We start from the raw sequence: 12,465 nt of genomic DNA on the forward strand, positions 1-12,465 counted from the left end.
ATCTGCCACAGTTAATTAATAACAGAGTCGCACCATTCTTGGAAATCTGTGAGTCTAATTTCTACGAAGCAACGACACTAACACGTGAGCTTCTTGACACACATCTTGTTATGATGTGAAGTGACAATAGTTAATCAGTAACTTATCACTAATTAGGACAGCAAATCAAAGGTACATGCTTGAAGCATGATCGATTGTTCAGAATATCAGTACAACATAGGTGGCCACTGAAAGATTTCTGCTGATTAATGATACCAGGTGACAGCAACATTTTGAACCGAGCAGCAGTCTTTCCTTATGTCTATATAATTAGCTTGATACTATGGTGATAGATTTACGATGTGAAAAACAGCAACTCCATATTGCTGAACCACTCTATGTGTCTATACAAACACAAATTACATCAAAACTATATTAAATGGACCACCACAGTGAGATAACAGCAGACTACTTACTATTCAAGCAACACAATAACATATCATTAATATCTTAAAACATCGAAGCTCGAGGACTGGAGACTTGCAAACGTTACACCTCTGTTCAAAAAATGTTCTCAGGCTAGCCCCAGCAATTACAGACCTATCCGTTAAAATCAGTAATGGACAAGCTTCTTGGAACAATTATTCGGTATAGAATGAATAGTCAGATGGGAAATGTGGGTTGACTAAGAAAAGCCAGCATGGATTTCTAAAGGAGAAACTGTGTTTAACTAACTTGCTAGTGTTTTTTGAGGAGGTAAGAGAAAGGGTCAGTGAGGGTAATGCTGCTGATGTGGTGTACATGGACTTTCAAGCATTTGATACAGTGCCACACAACAGACTTGTGTGAAAAGTTATAGTTATAAAGTCATGGAATAAAAGGGACGGTTGCAATGTGGATACAATGTTGGCTGAATAATAGAAAGCAGAAAGTAACAGTCAATGAATATTTTTCAGGCTGGAGGAAGGTTTGCAGTGGTTTTCCCCAGAGGTCAGTATTGGGACCCTTGCTTTTCCTGACATACACCTTGGATGCAGGAAACAATTTCAAAATTTGTGGACGATTCAAAACTTGGAAATATTGTCAATTGTGACAAGGACAGCACAAAATTTCAAATGGACAGACAAGTTAGCGGAGTGGACAGATAGGTGGCAGGTGAAGTTCAATGTGGAGAAGTGTGAGGTGATGCAATCTTAGTGGGGAAGAAAATGGAGAGCCAATATTAACTAAGGGGTAAAATTCTTCGGGGCATACCAAAGCAGAGGGGCCTACTTGGACATATGATGCATTGAAGGTGGCAAGACAAGTGCAGACTGCAGTTGATAACAGGGTTTTATTAACAGGGTCACAGAGTACAAGAGCAAGGAGGCTATGCTGAACTTACACAAGACACAAGTTTGATCACAGCTGGAATACTGTACACAATTCCGGGTGCCATACTCCTGGAAATATGTGAATGCATTGGACAGAATGCAGAAGAGGTTTACAAGAATGCTTCCGGGGATTAGAAACTTCTGTTAAGAAGATTGATCAGAGAAGATGGGACTGGTCTTCTTGGAGAGAAGACTAAAAAACAGATTTGATAGAGATGTTCAAAATCATGAGAGGGTTGGAGAGGGAGAAACTGTTCTTATTTGTAAAGGAATCAAAAACAAGAGGGCACAGATTTTAAGTGATTTGCAAAAGAAGCAAATATAATGTGAGAAAAAACTTTGACACAGCAAGTGGTTTGGGTCTGAAATGCTCTGCCTAAAGGTGTGTTGGAAGCAGGTTAAATCAAGATATTCAAGAGAATATTAGATGATGACTTTAATCTAAACAATGTGCAGGGCGGCACGGTAACACAGTGGTTAGCACTGCTGCTTCACAGCTCCAGGGACTTGGGTTTGATTCCCAGCTTGGGTCACTGTCTGTGTGGAGTCTGCACATTCGTCTCTGCATGGGTTTCCTCCGGGTGCTCCTGCTTGCTCCCACAGTCCAAAGATGTGCAGGTCAGGTTGATTGGCTATGCTAAAATTGTCCCTTAGTGACCTGAGATGAGTAGGTTAGAGGGATTGGCAGGTAAATGTGTAGGATTATGGGGCTGGGGCCTGGGTGGGATTATGGTCGGCGCAGATTCGATGCGCCAAATGGCCTCTTTCTGCACTGTCGGGGTTCTATGGTATGGAGAAAAAGGCAAATGGCCCCTTCTACTCTCACAATTCTGTGATCAATCACCAAGTTATTGGACCAGTTGATCAATATTTCGATTTGAGACTTAGCCCAATACTTTTACTTCTTTTTATTCATTGCAAAAGGGTGGTTTCTCGTGATAGAGAGAATATATATTCATCTCCTTCCTTTCATGACCTCAAGTTGCCCCAGTGTTCTTCATTTATGAAAGGAAAAATTCTCTTTGTAAAATCTATTAAAGTTTTTTTTATTTTTTTAAAGTTTATTTATTAGTATCATAAGTAGGCTTATGTTAACACTGCAATGAAGTTACTGTGAATCGCCTAGAAATCGAGTAGATAAAGGAAAACCAGTGGATGCTCTGTGGATTTTAAAGAATTTCAAATCAGGCACACAAAATGTTGCACGGACTCACAGGCTGGTGGGTACAATATACAATATTACATAATATATTCACATGGATTGAGGACAATTAAAGGACCAAAAACATGAAATAAATGGTTAACTGCCAGACTGGCAGGCTATTATGAATGGAATACCATGGGTATCAATACTGAAGCCTCAATGACAGGCTTTGAAGAATGGACTGAGCGTTTGCTGATGATACAAAGCCAGGTGGGAAAGTAAGCTGTGAGGAGAAAACAATGATTCTGCAAAGAGATATAAATAGAGTAAGTGAGTGGGCAGAATGCTGGCAGATGGATCAACTTGGAGAAGCCTGAGGTTATTTGCTTTGATATTAAGAATAGAAAAACCTAATTTTTTTAAGTGTTAAGAACGTACGCGTTATTCGTGTTCAGAAGGACTTGGGAGTCCTTATGCCACAAACACAGATTTAAAACAAGCATTTAGGAAGACAAATAGCCTGTTAGGCTTTATTGCTAGGGATTAGAATTCAATTCCTATCTTGTTCCTATTCTAGAAGGAGTGAGCAGAATAGGCCTCTATTTCCAGCAGCTTAAAAAAATGAATGGTGATTGTATTGAAAACTAGGATTTTGATGGCAGTTTACAGGGGAGATGCTGAGAAGCTTCCTGTAATTTGAGAGTCGAGAGCTAGGGGTCATCATGATAAGGGCTACAGGGTCTCATCAGGTCCCCTTCAGTCACGTATCTTTTATTGTGGCATCATGGAACACAGAACAGTACAGGCCCTTGGGCCCTCGATGTTGTGCCGAGCTTTGTCCGACCATGTTATCATTTCAGTTTCATTGGACAGTGCATTACTCAACTCCAACATGAGAATTCAATGGCAGGACAAAATGACAAAAAACAAGGTCTTTCATCAGATTGGGCGCAACAACATGGAGACTACCCGCTAGAAAATTCACCTTAGATGAGCATGCTATGTCTCATAGAAACAAATAAGCATTGAAAATAAAACAGGAGTAGGCTGTTCTGCCCTTCAAGCCTGCCCTACCCTTCATTTTGATCATGGCTGATCATCATATTCCATCTCCTGATCCCCCTTCCCCCCATATCCCTTGATCCCTTTAGCCCCAAGAGCTATACCTAATTTCTTCTTGAAGTCACACAATGTTTCGGCCTCAACTAGTGTGATACTTTCTGTGGTCGTGAATTCCACAGATTCACCACTCTCTGGGTGAAGAAATTTCTCATCACCTCAGTCCCAGAAGATTTATCCCTTATCTTCAAACTATGATCCTGAGTTCTGGACTACCCCACCATCAGGAGCATTCTTTCTGAATCTACCCAGTCCAACCCTGTTAGAATTTTCTAAATTTCTATGAAATCCCCTCTCACTTATCTCAACTCCTATGAATTCAATCCTAACCAACTTAGTCTCTTCTCATACGACAGACTTGCCATTCCAGAAATCAGCCTGGTAAACCTTCACTGCACTCCCTTTACAGCAATAAGGACACCAAAACTGGACGCAATACTCCATGTGTGGCCTCACCAATGCCCAATACAATTGAAGTTAAACATCCCCATTCCTATACTCAAATCCTTTTGTAATGAAGGCCAACATACCATTTTCCTTCTTTACTGCCTGCTGGAGCTATGCGCTTACTTTCAACAACTGATGCACGAGGACACCAGGGTCTCGCTGAGTATCCACCTCTCTCAATTTACACCCATTCAAATAATAATCTACCTTCCTATTGTTGCTACCAAAGTGGATAACCTCATATTTATCTCCTGCGTGGATGACTGCAAATTATCCAAACCAGTCATCTTTGGGGAGCTGGTCAGGGCAAATTACATCAAGGTAGTCAGTTAAAAGGCTACAAGGACACCCCGAAAAAGGAGCCTTACAAAGTTATGCATTGCAGAGCAAATCGCCTTGGAAACACTGCAGCTGATTATCTCATGAGGAGTCAAGCACTGAAATTTGGCTCCAAGGACCATCAACACAAAACTCAGAACATCCAATATACCCAGAGAAGGTCAGAAGTGGCACAGCTGGATCAGTTCGCTCAAGCAGCAAAAGTGACAACATGAACTGCGAGTTTTGTGGACAAATTGATCTTGCAATGGACACTTCAGTCATGAGAGGGCCTTAGAAGGAGATGGAGCCTTGAGGCTTGGACACACCTGAATAATGAGCAGTCGACCATCTCAAATTTCAACCACTATACTGAGGTATGCTGAGAAGATTGAGTCAACAGGACTTTGACATTTCTCAATCCTTGAAATCCAACTACCTGAAATGCTCAGAAGCGTGAATGTAATGAATGATGCCAATGATAGCACACAACAGGGACTTGAGAATGCAGATCAGTGGGAACCTTCTGATGAGGATAAATGACTGTATCAGGCACACACAGATGAACGATCTGTGTGTGCGAACAGATGAACACACAGAAGGCACGATGATGCTGATGATCACATGGTGCAACTGATTAAAAGGAAACCAACAGGAAAATGATTGTAGATGTTTTGAAGATGGAAACATGAAGGGAGTCATCTTACCCGCACATCCTGCCACCGATCAATGGGGTGCCGAGCTGGTAAGATTGGGTAAGAGGCAAAAAATCAGATAATGCCTGGTTTTTGGTCTCTCACAATTTTTCCACTCAATATTCATGACATGATTACCACGTCATTACTAAGTCCCAAACACTATCATCCAGGCTCACTTGAACTTACCTGCTTATCAGTCCTCACCAATGTGGACCAGATGTGATGGCCTCGCTGGTGCGAACAGAGGCCATTGAAGTCCCCAAGGTTGCCAGTGCCCCTTGGGCAGTGCCAGCCTGGTGCACTGACACTGTCACTGAGGTGAGGCCTGAGAGGGCAGGACTGAGAAGCTCCTGAGGGTGGGGAGGGCCATGACATAGGGGAAGCAGGGCAATGTACACCATAGTATGGGGGGGAGAGGGGAACTCTGCAGAGGATTGGGAGGAGGGCTGTGAATGATCAGCTGGGCTAGTGATGGCGGGGGTGGTGCAATGTCAAGGGCAGCGATCGGCAGGGGCAGAGGAGAGCAGGGGACGATGTTCAGGGTGGCGGAAGGGGGAAGGGGAGGGGCGGGCAGAAATTTCTGGTCTCAGTTATAAAATCCTGCCCTGAAGCTCTCTCGTTTTCTCATTTGTTCAAATTTTTTTGGTAAGTTTGCCCCCAAAGACTTTCTTTTTGCAAAATGAAGGGATGAAAAAACACTTGGCAGGACTTTTTTGGAACCCTGATTGAAATCAGGGTGCTGAGCCCTCACTTGCCTGTTTTGCAGAAGGCTTCCTCATTGGCGAGCCAGGAGCTGGTCAACCAAATAAAGACAGCAGCCAGGAAACTTGCCATTCAAATATACAAAGTTCTGAAGCCTTGGCAGCCCTGTCTGGAGAGGTGGGTGATGATTGCTCAGAGATTGACAGGACTCCTCTGTAATGAGACAGCCTCAAAGACGATAGTGAAAAGTTTTAAATCCAAAAGATATGATTCTCTGGATGGGCAATGAAGCCAAGGGGGTAGTCTACTGTGTTTGTGGGTGCCTCATTGGTCCTGGGAACCTCCAGCTCAAATTAGCACCACGCCAGGAGCTCATGTTCTCAGAAAGGCCACAGTGCAGCTGCCTTAATGAAGCTAGTAGACTGCCCACGGCATGGGAAACCTCTAAGCTGCTAATGAAATGCTGACAGTATACGAACATTTTCCTTTTAGGACCTTTAATTATTTAACTTGGTTGACCATGCTTGGTTGGCAGGAAGCCAAATGACATCCATTCCCTCCATGCTCTTACAGGGTAATGACTGACAAAGCATCCTTTGCAAAATTCAGTCGGCACCATGTTCCCTGGGCTGCAGTGGTTAATTGAATGGGTGACTGAACCTGTATCTTCAGAAAAGAATGCTGAGGTACCATATCTTGACATCAATATCATATGCCCCTGAGATACTGGGGACCTTGTTGGATAGTGGGACTGAACAGAAAGCCATCGCAACAGGGCTCTCTGATCTTTTCAAGGCCTCCCAGTCAACCACTTTGATAAAAGAAATTTTCTGTGGATGCTGAAACAAAAAACAGAAAATGTCGGAAAATCTCAGCAGGCCTGACAGTATTTGTGGAAAGTAGAACTGGTGTTTCACTGGACAACTCTTCATCAGAGCTTGAATACCACTTTGTTCATTAGTTGGTGGCATCTTCTTCCTAGAAGATCGATTGCTGCTGGTGTGCACCTATGTCTGTCTTGTGCTGCACGTACACATACCCATGTCAAACCCGTATAATCCCCCCAACAGTGCAGAAGGGGCCACTGGACCCATTCTTAGAACTAAGAGCTTCTTCCCCAGCATTCCCCAACCCCCACTCCCACCTGAGCCCTACCCCCATAGCCCCATGCATTTTTACCACGGCTAATCCACCTAACCTGCACATCCTTGAACTGTGGGGGGAGATTGGAGCATCAGGGGATACCCACGCAGACACGGGGAGAACATACAAATTCCACAAAGACAGTCATCCAAGGCAGGAATCAAACCTGAACCCCTGGTGCTGTGAAGCAGCAGTCCAAACATTGTGCCACTGTACTGCTCCATGGGTCAACTGTTTGCCTCTCTGACATCTTTCATTGAGTTTTCCTTCCAGTAATTGTCTCTGTCTGCTCTAATGGTGGCACCAAAATATTCTATCTTCCCCTCTTTGATGTTAAGCACTAATTTCCTCTTTTCTCCTTCCTTTCCAGCATTTCATTGGCCTGTCTATCCGTGTAAGACAAACGGAACGTTGTCCAGTGCGTGCGTATCTCAAATGCATTCAGCTATCGATAGTGTTATTTATTGTCAATCTCTCGGAGGCATATGACATTGATGTCAAGATCTCGCACCTCAGCATTCTTTTCTGAAGATACAGATTCAGTCACCTGTTCAGTTCGCCACATCAGACCTTGGAAAATCCTGCCCACTGTCTTTTGCAAAGGTTGTTCTGTAGATCATTAGCCTGTAAGAGCATTTACACCAAGCTGCAATTGCTAGGAAGTTATTAAGTGCAATTAGCAATCTGGCCAAGGTCATCTCTTCAGTTAATATGTTACAGAAGAGAGAATAGCAAATCATTAAAAAAACATATTTTTTTAAATTGAATCTTCTTCCCAAGAGCCTCATTTAATGTCACTCCTCATAAGTTTGTTCTGAGGCACTATTAGGGAGCTCATAACACTGCTTATTAACTTTGGATCTTCTACATCTCGACGTTCACAGATTGGGTGGTGTCATTCATTCCGCAAGCTTGAGCCCGAGCTTGTTGTTTACCATTTTAATTCTCTATCTTGCTCTTTCACGTTAACACCTTTGTGCTCAGCCTTCTGCTGTGTTCCACTGAAGCTAAACGTAAGCTTTCATCATCTGATATTTAAAAACCTCCTGATTTCACCACTGAGTTCAACAATTTCAGGCCACGCTCTCCATCACTGTTTAGTTTATTTTTCTTTATGTTTCAATCTTAATCTTGGTTTTGATTTTGGACGGCAGCTGTTCATTTCTCTGTCATTCACACCTTTCATCGGCTCTGCGCACCAACTCTTTTGTTATTTGATGCTTCCCACCACCGGCTTTTTCTTATTCACTTTTCTTCTTTTGCCACTGATTTGTGGCAAAAATCATTTGCCACGATTTTTGACGTAGTTAATACGTCAATATTTACGTAGTTAAAACCTATTACGTATCTCATTTCTCCCAGTTCTGACGAAAGGTCATTGACCTGAGATGTTAACTCTGTTTAATCTCCAAAGGTGTTTCTTTTCCAGCTGAGTAGTTCAGGGTTTTCAATTTTTATTTCAGGTTTACAGCAGGAGCAGTTTTATGTTTTTGTTTCAGAAGTTGTGGCAAGTAATTAACTTCTTGACTTCACAAAGCCTTTCCATCGTCTCCAAGACAGACGTGTGATGAAACTCTTCACTTGCCTGCTTGAGTGGAGGTTCAACAACGCTCAAGAAACATGGCACCATTTCTGACAAAACAGCCTGTTTGTTTGGTGTACTATCACCTGAAACATTTCTTCCTGGCATCACCATGGCTGTGGTGTGTACCAGCTACACAAGGCACTGCAGCCACAAGGTATGGTTTCTTCAACATCACCCTCCAAACATGCAAACCGTTATTGCCAAGAAGGAGAAAAGCAGCAGACACATGGCAACACTGACAAGTTGCCCTCTCTCACTCACTATCCTGACCCAGAAAGAAACCACATCATCAATGGATGAAAAATCTGGAATACCCCCTCTAACAGGAAGTACTGACATGACATGGACTGCAGTGGTTCAAGAAAGTGGCTTCCCATCTCTCAAACACAATTAGGAATTGGCAATATATCTCTCAGTGAGACCACAGCCCTGAATTAATATAAGAAAGATTCTGAGCACTTTGACAGAGCGGATGCTGAGGGGCTGTCCATCTGGTTGGAAAATATCAGCAACCCTCACTCTGAGAGTTGTCAGTTTTTGGAATTCTCTCATCCAGGAGGCTATGAATGCTCAGTTGTTGATTATGTTCAAAGTTGAAGTCAACAGATTTTTGGATTATAAGAGAATAAAGGGATATCAGAATCAAAAGAGGGTGCAGTGGAGGTGGAAAATAAGTCATAATCTCAAAAAATGGTGCAGCAGGCATGAGGAACCAAAAATGCTAAAACCTGCTGGATTGTTTATGTGTGACTGCGTGCTGATGGTTTTAAGTTTATTTATTGGTGTCACAAGTCGGCTTACATTAACACTGCAACAAAATACTGTGAAAATCCCCTCGTCACCACAGTCCACTGCCTGTTTGGGTACACTGAGGGAGAATTTAGCATAGCCAAAACAGCTAATCAGCATGTCCTTCAGACTGTGGGAAGAAACCAGAGCACCCGGAGGAAACCCACGTAGACACAGGGAGAATGTGCAGACTCTGCACAGGAAGTGACCCAGACCGGAAGTTGAACCCGAGTCCCTGGCGTTGTGAGGCAACAGTGCTAACCACTGTGTCACAATGCCAAAGCTTGATGGTAATGAATTTCAGTGGTACTTTGATGTTGAAATGATGGGACATTTTATTTACTCCACTTTACAAGCTGTCTATTCAAGGTCTGCTCTCCTGTGTTAACCTACACTATTTAATATTTTCATTCAAATGCTCATCTATTTCTCTCTGAAACTCACTCAGCTACAATGTGCATTCTCTGTCATACCACACTCTGCTCATCCATTACCCAGGTTTTATTGGTTTCCAGTCTGTGTTTAAATCTCTCCTTGGTCTCATTGCTCTTCATCTGTGGACATCCTGCAGCCGTACAATCCTCTGACAAGTCTGCATCCCTCCAACTCTGGCCTCATGTGCACCCCCCCGGCTTTCCTCTCCCCACAATTACTGGCTGAGCATTCGGGTATTTCCTCAAAGCTTTGGAATTTCCTGTCTAAGCCCCCTCTGCTTTCCCCTAAATCAATAATACGCTTCTGAAAATCTACCTCATGCCTTCAGTTGCCTGACTGGTTACTCATCTGTGAAGCACCTGAGAATCTTCTGTTACAATCAAGATGTCATAAATACACAATGTACAATAAAGCTGGTCTGCAGATTGATCATTTCCCCACTTGAATATTCAATTCAGGAAACCTCTTGCCCATCATACGGACTTCACTTGTGCAATCTCTCTTTTAAAGATCAGTTAACCTGCAATTTTTAATCCCTCGGTCTGACCTTCTATTAACATTACTGATTGCATTTGTTATTCCAAATATGCGACTTTACATTGAATTTCTTTGAACGGTAATTCTCAGATTTTTAAAAATTCTTCTGACCTCTAATTTAAATCCAACCAGCCTCTGAAGTGAGCACAGTAATTATATAATGTGGCCTTAAAAAGGGACATCAAGTAACAAACTGTCACATATTAGCAGCGTGCTCCTGTCCTTCATTAAAAAGAAAGTATGCAAGTCCTGTTCAAAGTGGGCGATTCACTCCCTCACATTACTGCACAGGCAGTGAACAAATCAACCTGACCTCATGGGGTGGTTGGGGGTCTGCTCCGACTTATTCTAAAACACAACATTTCTGATCTTGAGCATGTTTGTCAACGATTGTAAATGATCTGAAACTCAAAGTGCGACAACAACTTTTTAAACAGCAGTGTCTCAAGATGCTTCACAGAGGGTGAATGAAGGAAAACCCCTGAATCTTCAATCCTGCATACTGATTTCAAGTACGGTGCACTTACAACGGTGATCTTTCAACATATTACATTTCAACACACACAGCTTTGGGAGGAACAACATCCCAGTCTTGGCCACAATTTAAATTTCACAAGTTGGGTGAAGAGAACACAATTATTCCACTTTCTTTTACAACAACTTTTCAAAACCAGGATAGGTTGGAGGGATCCATTCTTCTCCTTCCCATTTACAACTTTAACTTGCTGAAGAAAGAAACAGAAGTGCTTTCCACAAACTGGTGTCAGTGCAAGTTCACAAATCACAAGAGAAACATTTCACTTTCACTTCAAACGAATCGCCTCCTGTTTGGAAATCGAACATTGTACCAGCTTTAAAAACAAACGCCACGTTTTACCTTCTGCATCCTACTGTGGTCTATCCTGGCTCTGTTGCTCGGCATTAAGGCAATGTTTGGTCTGGAGGGAGGGGTGGGGGGGTTCGTCTCAGCTTTGAGGATGTCACCCAGCTCCTCTCCTTGATCAGGGTTGTCTCCCTCTGCTGATCTTTTTTTAATCTCTCCCTCGGATTGTTTCCCTTGTTTCTCGGAATGTATTTACTGATGCCAAACGTTGTCTCCCCCCCGCCCCCACACACACACAATGTTTGCTTCTCCTTGCTGCGTGTGTCTGAGAGGGGAGGGATGTTCACACTGACTCGCTTCACCTCTTCCAATCGCCCCGTCACCATGGAGTGGGGGGGGTGGGGGCGGGGTACAGACAGAGTGACAGCAGCCTCCTGTGGCCAGTCTCTCACCCCCTCCCCCCCCGCCAAAACAATCTCTCACCCCCTCCAGGACAGGGAGATGGGAAGGAACTTCTCCCCATTCAGGAGAGGGGCCAATTTATTAGGTAAGCCAGTCTGAAGGGGCAGGAGATTTGGAGAGGATTTGGGGAAAAGCATTTTTTTTCCCTCACCAAGAGGTTACAGGGAATCCAGAACTGGCTGCCCGAAATCTCCCTTGCAACAATTTGATCCTTATCTTTAATGGCTTTGTAATGCTCACCGTTTGGTTAGATTCGGTGAAGTATCATTTTTTTCCTCAAAGTGGTCTTGATACAATTAATTTGTTCCATTCATGTCTATGTTCAGAGGGTCAAGTTGTAGACTTTTCACAAAAATCTTTAAGTATCTTGGCAAGATTTTACAGATTACATCTTCCCAAATCTACTTCATAATAGTTTATTTCAAATTGTAGGCCTGTGAACTTCTGTCTGAATTATACATATGTTCATAGACATGACCAATGAGGTTTCCAGCATGAAATGAGGCTCTTTGGCCCAACTTGTCCATGTCTCCTTTTCTTTAAACCCCTAAGGTCATCCCAATTGCCCGCATTTGGCCCATATCCCTCAAAACCCACCTTATCCATCTAACTATCTACATGCTTTTTAAAGACAAAATTGTACCCGCCTCTACTACTACCTCTGGCTGGTTGTTCCAGACACCCACCACCCTCTATGTGAACAAACCTCTGACCCCTCTCACCTTAAACCTATGCCCCTACTTTTGGGAAAAAATGTTGACCACCTCGCTGAATTGTGCCCCTCATTAGTTTACAGATCTCTCCAAGTTCACCCCTCAGCCTCCAACACTCCAGCCTCTCCTTTTAGCCTAAACCATAAAGTCCACATAGCATCCACGTAAATCTTTTCTGCACTCTTTTAATAATATCTT

Source organism: Carcharhinus amblyrhynchos, chromosome 34 (assembly GCF_965287045.1).
Source record: "Carcharhinus amblyrhynchos chromosome 34, sCarAmb.v2.hapA, whole genome shotgun sequence".
Lineage (NCBI taxonomy): Eukaryota > Metazoa > Chordata > Chondrichthyes > Carcharhiniformes > Carcharhinidae > Carcharhinus > Carcharhinus amblyrhynchos.